Source organism: Entelurus aequoreus, linkage group LG16 (assembly GCF_033978785.1).
Source record: "Entelurus aequoreus isolate RoL-2023_Sb linkage group LG16, RoL_Eaeq_v1.1, whole genome shotgun sequence".
Lineage (NCBI taxonomy): Eukaryota > Metazoa > Chordata > Actinopteri > Syngnathiformes > Syngnathidae > Entelurus > Entelurus aequoreus.
This window is the reverse complement of record NC_084746.1, coordinates 8,456,938-8,475,267: the sequence shown is the minus strand read 5'-3', so window position 1 is coordinate 8,475,267 and position 18,330 is coordinate 8,456,938. Positions and strand designations below refer to the sequence as shown.

The window sequence follows — 18,330 nt, the reverse complement described above, 5'->3', positions numbered from 1 at the left end:
TACTCTATTAGCCACAACACAACCAGGCTTATATTTAATATGACACAAATTAATCCTGCATAAAAACACCTACGTCTTTGTTATGCTAACTCCTAGCTCCTATGCTAGCTCCTAGCTCCATAGAACACGCCAATACAATTCAAACACCTGATCAACACACACAATCACTCAGCCCAAAAGACCATTCACCTAACCCAAGGTTCATAAAGCTTATATATTTTTTAAAAGTTACGTACATACGCAAAAAAAAGTTGCGCACATACGGTCAAGCGATCAAATGTTTAGAAGCCAAAGCTGCATACTCACAGTAGCACGTCTGCGTCTTTGTCATCCAAATCAAAGTAATCCTGGTAAGAGTCTGTGTTGTCCCAGTTCTCTACAGGCGTCTGTGTATCGAAGTCAAAAGTCCTCCTGGTTAGAGTCTCTGTTATCTGAGTTCTTCCATCTTGACTGCATCTTTCGGGACTGTAAACAAAGAAGTGCCGGCTGTGTACTGTTGTTGCTGACTACGTTCGAAAAATACGTCCATTTCGCACCGACAACTTTCTTCTTTGCTTGCTCAGCTTCTTTCTCCATAATGCAATGAACATGATTGAAACAGATTCACGAACACAGATGTCCAGAATACTGTGGAATTATGAAATGAAAACAGAGCTTTTTCGTATTGGCTTCAATGTGGAAGGCATACCCGTGTTCCCCGGTCTACGTCACGCGCATATGTCATCCTCAGAGGCGTTTCGAACCGGAAGTTTAGCGGCAAATTTAAAATGTCACTTTATAAGTTAACCCGGCCGTATTGGCATGTGTTATAATGTTAAGATTTCATCATTGATATATAAACTATCAGACTGCGTGGTCGGTAGTAGTGGGTTTCAGTAGGCCTTTAAGTTAATTACATCATACAATGTGAAATCTCATTCAATTGGTCTTTTTATTCATATCAAAAATATACTGTAGTATCATATTTTGGGCTAGTTTGCTGTAATGTTTGATTCCCAAACTGTTGCCAAGTACCAGTGGTGGTACACAGGCTCTACCTCAGTGTTTTTCAACCACTGTGCCGCGGCACACTAGTGTGCCGTGAGATACAGTCTGGTGTGCCGTCGGAGATGATGTAATTTCACCTATTTTGGTTAAAAATATTTTTTGCAAAGCAGTAATTATAGTCTGCAAATGATGTGTTGTTGTTGAGTGTCGGTGCTGTCTAGAGCTCAGCAGACTTGCCACGTTATACTCTTCCATATCAGTAGGTGGCAGCAGGTAGCTAATTGCTTTGTAGATGTCGGAAACAGCGGGAGGCAGTGTGCAGGTAAAAAGGTGTCTAAGGCTTAAACCAAAAATAAACAAAAGGTGAGTGCCCCTAAGAAAAGGCATTGAAGCTTAGGGAAGGCTATGCAGAATGAAACTAACACTGAACTGGCTACAAAGTCAACAAAAACAGAATGCTGGACGACAGCAAAGACTTACTGTGGAGCAAAGACGGCGTCCACAAAGCACATCCGAACATGACATGACAATCAACAATGTCCCCACAAAGAAGGATAAAAACCACTGAAATATTCTCGATTGCTTATACAAAGTAGATGTGGGAAATATCGCTCAAAGGAAGACATGAAACTGCTACAGGAAAATACCAACAAAACAGGAAAAGCCACCAAAATAGGAGCGCAAGACAAGAAGTAAAACACTACACACAGGAAAACAGCAAACAAGTCCAAATAAGTCAGGGTGTGATGTGACAGGTGGTGACAGTACACCTACTTTGAGTCATATCCAACAATTGCGACAACGACTTTTTACTGTCTATATCGGCTGCTGAGTTTAATTTTTTAATGATTTCTGCTGGTGTTGTGCCTCCGCATTCTTTCAATGAAAAAACTGTGCCTTGGCTCAAAAAAGGTTGAAAAACACTGATCTACCTAGTGGAGCACCAGAGATTGTTGTGGGCAAATTGCTGAAATATGAATGATTACCACATGCAAGATGAAGCCATATATTTGAAGCTAAAGTGTGATGTTTAAGGACCTGTTGTGTCTGGATTACCAACATTTTTACTAACAAGTTCTCCTAATGTGTCGTTTGCTTCTGAAAATGAATCTTACAGTCATTTCCCATGATGTCAATTAGTTTTGGAGTAATCGGTAGATAACAGTTCTTGGAACGCCCCCAGACTCGATACACCGCCCCCTCTTGGTGTGATGTCATCTACAGAATTGGAGCCCATTTCCGCGCATTGACAATGTGGATGAAGGCCTTTAAAACTTTTTTTTTTAATCACTTAATTGCATGTTTTTGTCACCCTGGTCCGTGATTACTTCAAAACTGGTTGATATAAAATAATCTGTAAATATAAGGCTTGACCTACTAAAGTTTTGCATGTATTAAAACATGTTAAAGTTAAAGTACCAATGATAGTCACACACACACTAGGTGTGGCGAAATTATTCTCTGCATTTGACCCATCACCCTTGATCACCCCCTGGGAGGTGAGGGGAGCAGTGAGCAGCAGCGGTGGCCGCGACCGGGAATCATTTTTGGTGATTTAACCCCCAATTTCAAGCCTTGATGCTGAGTGCCAAGCAGGGAGGTAATGGCTCCCATTTTTATAGTCTTACCCATCTCAGGGCGGACATGTGCAAACTTGTACTAAGTTTGTGTGCAAAATAAGGAGTTCAATCCATTTAGCGTGTCTTTATGATTATGCAGAACATATGCATAAACATGCAGAATGCCCACATTACTGGGAGGATGCAAAAACATGCAAATGTAACTATTAAGTCCACGCAATGTGATTTATCAGGATTAAAACTGTTCTGCGGTGGCTTATTTGCGTCTAGGAAGTGCGTGCAAACTGGCAGTTGCACTGTAGACACGGCACAAGAGCCAAGCGGGCAGTTTTTAACAAAGGTTTTTAATGTACATAGGTTTTATCAAAAGTCTCTCTCCCCCAGAACGTGACTTTTCAGCCACGTCCGTATCCTCTCGCTCCTCCTTGTCATGTCTGTGTGATCATGTTTTGTTTCGGTTTGGTTTTTGGACTCTTTGTGCACTCTTGTTTGTTTTGTTTCCAAGGAAACCCATTAGTTTTCACCTGTCCTCATGTCACGCACCTGATTCATTTGGACTCACACACCTGTCATTAATCATGTTCAAGACTATTTAAGCCGATAGTTGCCAGGAAGTCAGCCTGGCGACATTAACTCTGTTTGACTTCTGCTGCCCATCTTACCCATGCTACCATAGTTCCATGCCAAGTGAGTTTTGTCTGTATTCTTGTCACAGTAAGTGTTTATTTGTTTCATGTTCATAGTTTTTTTGCCCAAGTGCTAGTTTTTGTTTCATTAGTCAAGTTTGTTCTCCGCCTTTGTGCGCGCCTTTAGTTTTGTACCTTTTTGTTAGTGTTAAAATAAAATGATGTCCTTACCTTCACGCCATGTCCGATCCAACTTTACTTGCATCTCGGGAAAACAAGCACCCCATAGTCCACGTCTTGACACTCCTGCTCCCGGCCGCTTACCGTTAAAGACAACTAATCACCTGCCAGCTGTGTCTCGCCATCAGCACTGCCACGCCCCCGTCTGATGGTGCTCTGTCCTCAGCACCATGGACAGAGGCGGTGACCTTTGCTCCTACCGGCAGCGCTGGCCACACCTCCCTCCACACACACAAATAGCTGCGACAAAGGAGCTCTGTCCTATTCATGCTTGTCAACATATATGGACTGTCAAAAATCTAAAAAATATCAGACATATTGTCTATTCAGCAATATCGTTTTATCATTTTGTAGCTGCTGGATGACTTAAGAGGCTGATTAAATTACATGTATTTATTTATGCTGGCATTCTTTTAAATTACATTCGTTTTTTTCATAAAAACTTCTTGCAATACATGCATTCCCTTGCATCTGGAACATTCCAGCACACGCTTGCAGTTAGTGGCGGCTTTTCCCGGGGTGCACCTTCAGCACACTCAAAGTGGGTTCCGTTATAGATGGCACTGGCGGCTTACCTACTTTTTTCCTTGTTTTTGAGCTCCGATCCTGCTCATCATTCATTCACCAGTGTGAGCGGCACTGGGGGCAAGGGTGAAGTGTTCTGCCCGAGGACACAACGGCAGCAATTTGGATGTCAAGAACCTGCAACCCTCAGGTTTCTGGCACGGCTGCTCTACCCACTACGCCATGCCGCCCCCATGTTTCTAGGTCCAGAACTACGATAGGAGTGCCAATGTTATCAGCATTATCCAATCCCCTTTATTTAAAACTGTTTCCAGAGTAATAAAAAACAATAACAAGTAAATCAATTACAAGCATTTAAAATAAAACAAGTAAACAACAAATAAAAAAAAAAAATACAATAATAAAACAATAAAATACAATAAAACAATAAAAACATATCAATAAAATAGAATAAAACAAAATACATCAATGAAATAAAATACAACAATAAAAACGAATCAATAATATAGAATAAAACAATAAAAGACATCAATACAATAGAATAAAACGATAAAAACAAATCAATAAAATAGAATAAAAAAAAATATATCAATACAATAGAATAAAACGATAAAAACAAATCAATAAAAAGAATAAAACAAAAGACATCAGTACAATTGAATAAAACAATAAAAACAAATCAATAAAATAGAATAAAACAATAAAAGACATCAATAAAATAGAATAAAACAATAAAAACAAATACATCAAATAGAATAAAACAAAAGACATCAATAACATTGAATAAAACAATCAAATCAAATCAATAACATAGAATAAAACAAAAGACATCAATAAAATTGAATAAAACAATCAAATCAATAAAATATAATAAAATACTTTAATAAAACAATATAATACAAAACAATAAAATACATCAATAAAATAGAATAAGACATAAAAAAACAAATCAATAAAATAGAATAATAAAGGAGACAGAGGACCACAAGTGGATTTAAAAGCCCAAGAATAAAAGTGGCTTTTAATACGAGACTTAAAACATTCAAGAGTGGGAGCCATTCTGACATGAGGGGCAGAACATTCCAAAGTTTGTGGCCAACAACAGAGAAGACCTTGTCTCCATTAGAAGGACTCTTAATGTTTTGACTTGCTCATTAGTGTGAAAAGGTTGATTTGAATGAGATTTGGTCAAATGATGTGTTAATGCAGCACCTATTGGTTAGGTTTAGTCTGTGGTCAATCTGCATTATAATGACAATAATGGATTCTAATTACAGCTACATTTATGGAACATTATGAGTATTATTGAAGTTGTCATCAGTGCTATGTGTCTTGTCTAATATGTTGATTACCTCATTTAACTACATCAAATGTAAATAAAACTGTTGTATTTCATCTTCTTTAATGTTGTAGCCAGTGAATAGAAGTATTTCTAAGCAATTTACACGACCTCTCTAGCTGAAAATGAGTGTTTCTCTTCCACCAACAGGAAGTGTTTGCTGCAGCGCTGGACTTTCTGAAGTTGGAGAAAATAGAAGTTGGTGGATCCAGAGGCAAGGTCCTCAGCGAGATGGTCTTCAGGATGACTGAGGAGTTTCATGACGGCTGGCGAGCGCTCAGAGAGAGCAAATATGATCCTTTGGACTACAGCGACCATGTGAGGACTTTGTTATTTTGCACAGGGATTTATTCAGGGATGCACTGATCAGTAATTAATTGCAAACGGAGCAGTTCTCAAAGCTAATGAATTGCTCACAAGACAAACACAACCTGCACTATGTCAGAATATCAGGGGCCGTACTTATCAAGCTTCTTAGAATTACTCCTAAGAAGTCTGCTAAGAGTTGACTTAAGAGTAAATAAATTCTTGGCTGAAAGCTGCACTTAAAAGTTAGTTATCAAGCGTCTTACTCACACTTTCAGCGAAGTGTAGGACTGAATCTTAAGTGTCACACTCAGAGCTGAATTACGACATTACTATGTGCCGTAAACGGAATTTTAGGTGACGTCATTTCTGTGTCCATAGAAATGACCAATCACGGAAGGGAATCCGTTGTCTAAGAATAAAGAAATATCTTGGAAATATTTAAGTGGACAATGGGAGTGTATATTTTGACAATAAACTACAAAATAATACAAAACAAACTAGTCCCCGCCGGCACTCACGCTACCGCTCCCTCTCTTCTATCGCCCACACACTCACTGACGTCACTCACCTCACGGCCACACACATACGCTACTGTCATAACATTTTCTTTCCAATTCATTAATTAGGCAACTAATTTGAAACTGGTGTGGGTGGCTCTATATATACTAGCCCACTGCAGACACATGCAGAAATCAACAAAGAATCGAAAAGTATTAAATCTGTGACAAAAATAATATCCGCTCTGTCTAAACGATACCGTTTGATCGGCTGCTCGTCATCAAAAAAAAACAAAACATTGTTCCGTTCCCTGAACGTTCGCGCACGTCTCTCTCGCCTCAGTGCCATCCCCTGCTGGCAACTCCTAACCACTTAAGACACCTCTGAAGGTCTCTTAAATATCGTGGAGAGTAGGAGTGATTCTTAGACTTAAGAACGTTGATAAAAAGCTTTTATTCTTAAGTTTGAAAGTAGGACTAAATTTCGCAAATTCTCAGGACTTAAGTGTAAAATGGCACTCTAAGAAGCTTGATAAGTACGGCCCCAGTTAGCTGCAAGAGTTTCACCTGTGATTTCCACTAAGCGCTGCTTCAAGTGCTCCATAACCCTAATTAGTGACATCAAAATCTAGTGGTTGAATGAACATAATCATTATTATGCCATTGTTATTTTGTGTTCAGGTATTTGTGCATCAACACAAGCGTTTTATGGAACAGAACAGAGACTTTGACCAGAGGCTGGGAACGCTCCTAAATCTGGCCTTTCACAACTCAAACAACCTCAAGTCTACTATGAAGGTATGTTGTGAAGACCTTCTTTTTTTTAACCCTGCTTTGCTGGAACAACAACCTTGTGTGCCATCTAGCTGCTACAGCTTTTATAACCTTGTTGGCTGAAACAACAACCTTGTGTGCCATCTAGCTGCTACAGCTTTTATAACCTTGTTGGCTGAAACAACAACCTTGTGTGCCATCTAGCTGCTACAGCTTTGTGGCAACTTGCTGGAGAGACCCAGGATCCATCAGCTCTTCTCTGCTAATGACAGCGTGCTCCTGGACATGTTCAAGCAGGAAGTAGACCACCTGCACCTTCTACTTTATCAACACAGGGATGAGGTGAGGACTAACTGGAACTTGTACCACATGTACCACCCTTATGTGAGACAAGAACACTCATCTTCACCCCTTCCGTGCAGTGTAAATATTGACTAACTGATCAATTGAGATGATTAACAATGCAGCCGGGAGTGTCAAAGTCCTTTTACTTCAGGAAAATCTATTCCCACGTGGGCCAGACGGGTCAAAACCATGGCACGATAACCTAAAAATACAACTATGACAACTTCAGTTTGTTTTCTTTTGTTTTACTTCGGCCCCAAATGTAACAAGCACTGTGGACGTCGCTTCCTCGCAGTCCCACTGTCAGACGCGGCACAGGAGTCCAGCGTGCAGGTTTAACAAGATTTTTAAAGGCCTACTGAAATGAATTTTTTTAATTTAAACGGGGATAGCAGATCTATTCTATGTGTCATACTTGATCATTTCGCGATATTGCCATATTTTTGCTGAAAGGATTTAGTATAGAACAACGACGATAAAGATTGCAACTTTTGGTATCTGATAAAAAAAAGGCTTGCCCCTACCGGAAGTAGCGTGACGTAGTCAGTTGAACATATACACAAAGTTCCCTATTGTTTACAATGATGGCCGCATGAAGTGAGAGAGATTCGGACCGAGAAAGCGACAATTTCCCCATTAATTTGAGCGAGGATGAAAGATTTGTGGATGAGTAAAGTGCAAGTGAAGGACTAGTGGGGAGTTGAAGCTATTCAGATAGGGAAGATGCTGTGAGAGCCGGGGGTGACCTGATATTCAGCTGGGAATGACTACAACAGTAAATAAACACAAGACATATATATACTCTATTAGCCACAACACAACCAGGCTTATATTTAATATGCCACAAATTAATCCTGCAAAGAAACACCTGCGTGTTTGTTATGCTAGCTCCTAGCTCCTCTGCTAGCTCCTAGCTCCATAGAACACGCCAATACAATTCAAACACCTGATCAACACACACAATCACTCAGCCCAAAAGACCGTTCACCTAACCCAAGGTTCATAAAGCTTATATATTTTTAAAAAGTTACGTACGTGACGCGCACGTACGGTACGGTACGTGTTATGCTAGCTCCTAGCTCCTCTGCTAGCTCCTAGCTCCATAGAACACGCCAATACAATTCAAACACCTGATCAACACACACAATCACTCAGCCCAAAAGACCGTTCACCTAACCCAAGGTTCATAAAGCTTATATATTTTTAAAAAGTTACGTACGTGACGCGCACGTACGGTACGGTACGTGTTATGCTAGCTCCTAGCTCCTCTGCTAGCTCCTAGCTCCATAGAACACGCCAATACAATTCAAACACCTGATCAACACACACAATCACTCAGCCCAAAAGACCGTTCACCTAACCCAAGGTTCATAAAGCTTATATATTTTAAAAAAGTTACGTACATACGCAAAAAAAAGCCAAAGCTGCATACTCACAGTAGCACGTCTGCGTCTTTGTCATCCAAATCAAAGTAATCCTGGTAAGAGTCTGTGTTGTCCCAGTTCTCTACAGGCGTCTGTGTATCGAAGTCAAAAGTCCTCCTGGTTAGAGTCTCTTTTATCCGAGTTCTTCCATCTTGACTGCATCTTTCGGGAATGTAAACAAAGAAGCGCCGGCTGTGTACTGTTGTGGCTGACTACGTTCGAAAAATACGTCCATTTCGCACCGACAACTTTCTTCTTTGCTTGCTCGGCTTCCTTCTCCATAATGCAATGAACATGATTGAAACAGATTCACGAACACAGATGTCCAGAATACTGTGGAATTATGAAATGAAAACAGAGCTTTTTCGTATTGGCTTCAATGTGGAAGGCATACCCGTGTTCCCCGGGCTACGTCACGCGCATACGTCATCCTCAGAGGCGTTTCGAACCGGAAGTTTAGCGGCAAATTTAAAATGTCACTTTATAAGTTAACCCGGCCATATTGGCATGTGTTATAATGTTAAGATTTCATCATTGGTATATAAACTATCAGACTGCGTGGTCGGTAGTAGTGGCTTTCAGTAGGCCTTTAATGCTCATATGTTTTTTCAACAAAGTTTTCTCCAGACTTTTCAGTCTCACCAATCCTCCTCCTGCACCCGGCCGCTCACTGTTAAAGACAACAGATGATTAGATTAACACGTACCACCTGTGTCTCGCCGTCAGCACATGCCACGCCCCCGTCTGATGGCGCTCTGTTTTCAGCACCACGGACAGAGGCGGCGACATTTTTTACTCCTGCAAGCGCGCTGATCACACTCCCTCTCCACAAGCACATTCTGAAAAAGGAAAATGTCACAAATAATCCTTCAAGTTAGTTGAAAACTCTGAGGGGAAAAAATTGGTGCAGTTTCTGAACCACCATGAAGAACACGATGAACTTAGACTGGGTCTCTGTGTTTCTACCAAGTCATTCAACTTGGAGTCCGACCCACGTTGTTGTGGGAAAGTCTAAGCATTTACAGCAGGGGTGTCAAACGTAAGGCCCGTGGGCCGGATCAGGCCCGTGAACAGGTTTTATCCGGCCCGCGGGATGAGTTTACTAAGTATAAAAATGAGCCGAAATTTTTGAATGAAAGAAACTGCTGTTTTAATTGTGTCCACTAGATGTCACAATAGCAATTATTTGTGTCTTTCTAGATTATGCTACATATGTAAAAAAAAAAAAAAAAAATATACCACACGATGTAAGCAAACTACATAAATAACATCCTGTAATTAGGTTTTTATATTATTTTTTTAATAATAATAATAATAATAGATTTTATTTGTAAAAAGCACCTTACATAGAGTAAACAACCTCAAAGTGCTACAGTGTTTTAAAAAAATAAAATAAAATAAATAAATAAATTAGAGAAAATAAAAAGATAATAAAAAATAAATAAAAACTAGAACAGCCAAATAGCTAAAACTAGTATGCATATATCTAAAAAAAAAAAAAAAAAAAGGCTTTTTTAAAAAGAAGGGTTTTTAAGCCTTTTTTAAAAGCATCCACAGTCTGTGGTGCCCTCAGGTGGTCAGGGAGAGTGTTCCACAGACTAGGAGCAGCGGAGCAGAAAGCCCGGTCTCCCATTGTTCACTGAAGTTGTCTTTATTTTTAAGTTATCGTGCCGTGATTTTACCGGTCCGGCCCACTTGGGAGTAGATTTTTCTCCATGTGGCCCCCCATTTAAAATGAGTTTGACACCCCTGATTTACAGCAAATATTTATCAATGTGATTCTATTCTTCTACATTTCTTCTATTCTTTTCACTTGATCGGAACCGGGAATCGTGTGCTCAACAAAACATATTTTGTTTTAAATAACCCAGATTACCCAGAATGCCTGCTCTTCCGGGAAATGTTTCCCATTAAAAATGAGTTGGTAATTTTTGGAACTTGTACAATTCCCTAACATTTCTCAACCGATTGGAACCATTCCACTTTCAACACCTTCCACTCACCCTGGACAATCAAACTACCACTAAGTTCAAAACAATTCCAGGAATTTCCAGTTTTCCGAAGCTCTATTTTCACCTGTTACTGGAAAATGTTCCCATTAAAAATGAATTGGCCACATTTTTCAGCCGTTTTTGACCATTGCACTTTCAAAACATTCCTCTTAGTTGGGACAAAACAATCATAATTTTTCTTTGTGTACAAATTCTTGTTTTTTTCTGAAATTCCAGGAATTCCGAAATAACCATTCTGAGTTCAGACTGTTACTACGTCAACATTTTCCAACCGATTCGAAAAATTCCAACAGCAACCCATTCATATAATGTAGGACAATTGTGCTAGGATCAATATTTTCCAAAAATACCCGGTTTTCACGATATTCCCAAACGTTCCAGGAAATTCCCATTCAAATGAACGGACGTATTCATAGTTCTCAAATGCCCTAAATTCTCAACATTTGTAACCATTTTTCAACCATCCACACACACTACTCTTCAGATATGTCACACGTAAAACATGTTTTCCCGGAATTTTCTCCCAATTGACAATGAATGGGAAATATACAATGAAATATACAACACCTTCCACTCACCCTGGACAATCAAACTACCACTAAGTTCAAAACAATTCCCAGAATTTCTGTTTTCACCTCTTGCTGGAAAGTTTTACAGTCCACATTTTTAAGCCGTTATTGACCGTTGCACTTTCAAAACATTCCTCTTAGTTGGGACAAAAAAATTATAATTTTTCTTTGCGTACAAATTCTTGTTTTTTTCCAAAATTCCAGGAATTCCTAAATAACCATTCTAAGTTCAGGCGATTCAAAAAATTCCAACACCAACCCATTCATATAATGTAGGACAATTGTGCCAAGATCAATATTTTCAAAAAATACCTGGTTTCCGCGAAATTCCCAAATGTTCCAGGAAATTCCCATCGAAATGAACGGACGTATTCATAGTTCTCCAATGCCCTAAATTCTCAACATTTTTAATCACTTTTCAACCCCATTCCAACCATCCACACACACTACTCTTCAGATATGTCAAACGTAAAACATGTTTTCCTGGAATTTCCCGGAATTTTCTCCCAATTGACAATGAATGGGAAATATACAATGGACTGCATATCCCACATTTCTCATCTGATTGGAAGCGTTCCACTTTCAACACCTTCCACTCAGTCTGGACAATCAAACTACCACTAAGTTCAAAACAATTCCAGGAATTTCCAGTTTTCCGAAGCTCTATTTTCACCTGTTACTGGAAAATGTTCCCATTAAAAATGAATTGGCCACATTTTTCAGCCGTTTTTGACCATTGCACTTTCAAAACATTCCTCTTAGTTGGGACAAAACAATCATAATTTTTCTTTGTGTACAAATTCTTGTTTTTTTCTGAAATTCCAGGAATTCCGAAATAACCATTCTGAGTTCAGACTGTTACTACGTCAACATTTTCCAACCGATTCGAAAAATTCCAACAGCAACCCATTCATATAATGTAGGACAATTGTGCTAGGATCAATATTTTCCAAAAATACCCGGTTTTCACGATATTCCCAAACGTTCCAGGAAATTCCCATTCAAATGAACGGACGTATTCATAGTTCTCAAATGCCCTAAATTCTCAACATTTGTAACCATTTTTCAACCATCCACACACACTACTCTTCAGATATGTCACATGTAAAACATGTTTTCCCGGAATTTTCTCCCAATTGACAATGAATGCGAAATATACAATGAAATATACAACACCTTCCACTCACCCTGGACAATCAAACTACCACTAAGTTCAAAACAATTCCCAGAATTTCTATTTTCACCTCTTGCTGGAAAGTTTTACAGTCCACATTTTTAAGCCGTTTTTGACCATTGCACTTTCAAAACATTCCTCTTAGTTGGGAAAAAAAAATTATAATTTTTCTTTGCGTACAAATTCCTGTTTTTTTCCAAAATTCCAGGAATTCTTAAATAACCATTCTAAGTTCAGGCGATTCGAAAAATTCCAACACCAACCCATTCATATAATGTAGGACAATTGTGCCAAGATCAATATTTTCAAAAAATACCTGGTTTCCGCGAAATTTCCAAATGTTCCAGGAAATTCCCATCGAAATGAACGGACGTATTCATAGTTCTCCAATGCCCTAAATTCTCAACATTTTTAATCACTTTTCAACCCCATTCCAACCTTTCAACCATCCACAAACACCACTCTTCAGATATGTCACACGTAAAACATGTTTTCCTGGAATTTCCCGGAATTTTCTCCCAATTGACAATGAATGGGAAACATACAATGGACTGCATATCCCACATTTCTCAACTGATTGGAAGCGTTCCACTTTCAACACCTTCCACTCAGTCTGGACAATCAAACTACCACTCAGTTCAAAACAATTCCCAGAATTCCCGGTTTCCCAAAGCTCTATTTTCACCTCTTGCTGGAAAGTTTTACAGTCCACATTTTTCAGCCGTTTTTGACCATTGCACTTTCAAAACATTCCTCTTAGTTGGGACAAAAAACATTATTTTTTTCTTTGCGTACAAATTCTTGTTTTTTTCCGAAATTCCAGGAATTCCTAAATAACCATTCCAAGTTCAGGCGATTCGAAAAATTCCAACACCAACCCATCCATATAATGTAGGACAATTGTGCCAAGATCAATATTTTCAAAAAATACCTGGTTTCCGCGAAATTTCCAAATGTTCCAGGAAATTCCCATCGAAATGAACGGACGTATTCATAGTTCTCCAATGCCCTAAATTCTCAACATTTTTAATCACTTTTCAACCCCATTCCAACCTTCCAACCATCCACACACACTACTCTTCAGATATGTCAAACGTAAAACATGTTTTCCTGGAATTTCCCGGAATTTTTTCCCAATTGACAATGAATGGGAAACATACAATGGACTGCATATCCCACATTTCTCATCTGATTGGAAGCGTTCCACTTTCAACACCTTCCACTCAGTCTGGACAATCAAACTACCACTCAGTTCAAAACAATTCCCAGAATTTCCGGTTTCCCAAAGCTCTATTTTCACCTCTTGCTGGAAAGTTTTACAGTCCACATTTTTCAGCCGTTTTTGACCATTGCACTTTCAAAACATTCCTCTTAGTTGGGACAAAAAACATTATTTTTTTCTTTGCGTACAAATTCTTGTTTTTTTCCGAAATTCCAGGAATTCCTAAATAACCATTCCAAGTTCAGGCGATTCGAAAAATTCCAACACCAACCCATCCATATAATGTAGGACAATTGTGCCAAGATCAATATTTTCAAAATACCGCGAAATTCCCAAATGTTCCAGGAAATTCCCATTCAAATAAACAGACGTATTCATAGTTCTCCAATGCCCTAAATTCTCAACATTTGTAACCATTTTTCAACCCCATTCCAACCTTTCAACCATCCACAAACACCACTCTTCAGATATGTCACACGTAAAACATATTTTCCCGGAATTTCCCAGAATTTTCTCCCAATTGACAATGAATGGGAAATATACAATGGACTGCATATCCCACATTTCTCATCTGATTTGAACTGTTCCAACATCCACACACTCCACTCACCCTGGACATTCAAGCCAGCATGTTTGCTGGTACCGAAAATTCCCCGATTACCTAGAATTACCAGGAATTTCCTCCCATTGAAAATGATTGAGCAGTATTCACATCTCTCCAAATCCCACATTTTTTCAGGTTGGCGTCAGCTCTTCAACATTCAAACGATTCCAACAGTCATTCTACATCCTGTCAGCATTTCAGCTTTCACACGTAATTCATGTAGTTGTGTGTGATACATCACATCTACTACTGTACGTTGGACAATGATACAGTGTACAGTACATGTGAAAAGTAAATAAATTGCACCATAGCAAGTATTTGTTGGGGCACACCCAGTTCATTAGCATTAGCAAATAGACACAAAACACTTAAAGTATTTTTAAAACATCTACATTCCAGCATCGATACTAGAGGCCTCTGAATTTCACAATGTTGAGAAATGGAATAATGTGGTGCTTTCAAGGTGTAATTTGTTATCCAGCATGTCCAGCAACCCTCATATAAAAGTGTTAATGTGACTTTTTAAGTGATTATTGATGGAAATGTGGTTTCTGCTGCAGTCAGGAAGTGTGTGTTTGGGGAAAAATATGCCCCCGGTGGCCGGGAGGCTAAAATGGTCACAGGAGCTTCAGAGTCGCATCGTGACCATCAGGAGCAACCTGTCTCAAATGTAAGGACTCCGGCACCTTTTAGCTTGTACCAACACTGAAGGAAAGATCCCAGCAAACCTTCATTCTGTCTTTCCCTTTCAGGCCTCTGGGTGGCACTGAGGCCGACGCCACCTTTCGGAAGTGTGAGCGTCTTCTAGAAAACTTGGCACAGCAGGACCAGGAGCTTCTCTCAGGGTGGACTGAAGGTCTGGAGGAAGTCTGTCAAAGACACCTAAAAGACCCCCTGCTGACGCTTGACACCAACACAGGCCTGTTCCACGTTAACTTCAGTCCAGCTGTAAGCACAATCTTAACACATTCTGCAAACTACAATTATAATAAAACAAACACTCTAACCTCCATCTACAAACTTAATTGGTTCTTCAACATGGTTCACCCACTGAAAAGTTTGTATAGTGAAGCGGATTTCGCCATAAGAATCAATGGACAACAGTATTTCATCTGATCATCATTCGCATTGGAATGTTACCGTGTACATGGACCCTGAAAAAAATGATGTGAATGTTTATGCATCACACCTTAAATCAGAATACTTTACTTTGACATGCGCAAAATCTAACCTAAACAGAACGGTGCAGGTGCTGACTAAGCAGTGACTTTCACTGTGAGCCAACATGGTTTGTGCATTTCTGCTTATCACGGTATTTATCATTGTTTCCCTTCTGTTCACTACTTTTGTTTTACCTCCCTTTTTGAAATGGAGCTGTCTGTGCTTTTTATGTTGTAATTATGCACGGGTTGCGGCCACGCTTTATGTTACGACATTCTGTGTATGTGTCTGAGGCTAGCAGCTAGCACTTGGAGTAGTTGTAATGGCGTGAATGAAACAGCTCGTTAAGAGGACAACTGGATCGCTTGTTTTATTGTTACGTCATTACATGACATTCCAGACCATGCTTTTGTTTTTGCTAGTCTGGTTTTAAAGCAACAAACTCAACAGTACATAACGCTACTTCCACACATGTTGAATGTGGGAGACAACAGCAAGACAGTCGCTTCATTCTGAGACTATTAAATGTAGTCCCTTCTCCACCACCAAAGTGTATCTGACATCAAAGACATGCGCAGTAAGGATCATTCTAACCCCAATTACGGAAGAAGTGTTTTTATGTGCTACAATCCTAATGACTTTCGCCATAAACCACCCGTCTCGATCGGAATTACATTTTGATTGGAATTAAATTTTGATCCGAACATTCTAAATGTCGTGTTTACATGAAGCATTTTTATTCCGGTTAGGCTTTTAATCCGATTAAATGTGTCTATGGGCACATAGCTACTGTAAACATAAATAATTGGTTCAAGCCTCGACAAAAGTCCCTATTTTAGTCAAGAAAAAACTGCACACCTTGTAGACAATATAAATATAATATATTTAAAAAAATAAATAAATATATATATATGTATATACATGTACGTGGTAACACTTTAGTATGGGGAACATATTCACCATTAATTAGTTGCTTATTAAAGTAACAAAACTTAATTTAGAGTTATTTGGACACTAGGGGAACATATGGGGGTTAGGGTTAGGGTTACTATTAAGCAATAATTCTGAGGTTATTGAGGGAAGACTCTTAGTTCATGGCTTGTATAATAAGACCATGCAGAATAAGGCATTAATAAGTACGTAATAATGACTAATTAAGAGCCAATTAATTACTAATTTGCATGTTAATAAGCAACTAATTCATGCTGAACATGTGTTCCCCATACTAAAGTGTTACCATTTACGTGTGTATGTGTATATATATGTATATATGTATATATATATATATATAATATGTATATCTATACATCCAATTTCTACGGCTTGTCCCTTTTGGGGTCTCAGGGGGTGCTGGAGCCTATCTTAGCTGCATTCGGGCGGGGTACACCCTGGACAAGTCACCACCTTGTCTGTTTTGTGTGTGTGTGTGTATATATATATATATATATATAAATATACACAGTATATAAAACCATCATGAGAGTCCTGTATTGTTATTTTTCGTCACTACCTCCCCGTGTCGGGAATGGGTAATTTGCGCGCATCATGACAAGGAGGTAATAACTCAACACTCTTTTTTTTTTATCCAAACAACACAACAACATTACAGCAAGCTCAAATATCAACACTGAACACACACACACACAAACACACACACGTCTCATTGGTACACTTTAAAATCAGAAAACAAAACAAGGAAAGTAATATTACGTTGTGTCTGGGAATATTTGTGCTGAACAGCATTGTTGAACACTCTGGGAGTTTCTGAGGGATAAACAATCAGTGGCTTCACAAAGTCGCCGCTAGTGTTAGCACAAACGAGCAGTGCGAGGCAGGCGCTCCTTCATGGGCTTGTGTCCCGGTAGTGCCTTCTCCTTTCTGTTTATTATTTTTCCTCCAATTTTTTGTCATTAGAATCTGAACGTACACCATGTCTTAATAGCCAATAAATTGTGTATTAAAGTGTAGCAAACTGCTGGAATCCATAAATGTTAACCAGGCCCCGATCCCTCCTCCAGTTGACATCGGTGCTCAGGGAGGTGAAGTATCTGGGAATGCTGGAAAGGCCAAATATTCCCACAGCAGCTCTTCATCTCCACTCTAAACGTGAGAGGATCTATGTGGTGAGTTCCACACCTGACTTGCAGTGCAGTAGTGGTAATGGTGCTGAGAGTCTGGCCTTGTGTCCTGAAGCAAACTCAGACACTGACCTTGGTGACCCAGTGGTACAACCAGCTGCAGAGCACCATCCTGGATGTGGAGCGAGGACTAGTTCAAGATGAGCTCGACAAGACCAGGAGACAGCTGGATCCGGCCCTGCGGGAGCTTACCTGGGCCCAGGACGACCCCTGGGACTACATTAAGAGCACACGGGATCTTGTCCAGGTTTTTGTTGACTTCTTTTTTCTGAATCTTACACATTTGTAAATGATCAAAGTCAACCTTTTGTCAAAGGTTGTATGAACAATATTAAAACCTCTAAAGCAGGGGTCACCAACCTTTTTGAAACCAAGAGCTACTTCTTGGGTACTGATTAATGCGAAGGGCTACCAGTTTGATACACACTTAAATAAATTGCCAGAAATAGCCAATTTGCTCAAGTTACCTTTAACTCTATGTTATTATTAATAATTAATGATATTTACACTTAATTGAACGGTTTAAAAGAGGAGAAAACCCGAAAAAAATGACAATTAAATTTGGAAACATAGTTTATCTTCAATTTCGACTCTTTAAAATTCAAAATTCAACCGAAAAAAAGAAGAGAAAAACTAGCTAATTTGAATCTTTTGGAAAAAATTAAAAAAAGAATTTATGGAACATCATTAGTAATTTTTCCTGATTAAGATTAATTTTAGAATTTTGATGACATGTTTTAAATAGGTTAAAATCCAATCTACACTTTGTTAGAATATATAACAAATTGGACCAAGCTATATTTC

General features: G+C 39.1%; 1 pseudogene; it reads left to right on the top strand.

Annotated features, from left to right (window-relative positions):
• LOC133631439 (dynein axonemal heavy chain 11-like) overlaps window positions 1-18,330 on the top strand; it is a 184,463-nt pseudogene that overhangs the window by 84,169 nt on the left and 81,964 nt on the right.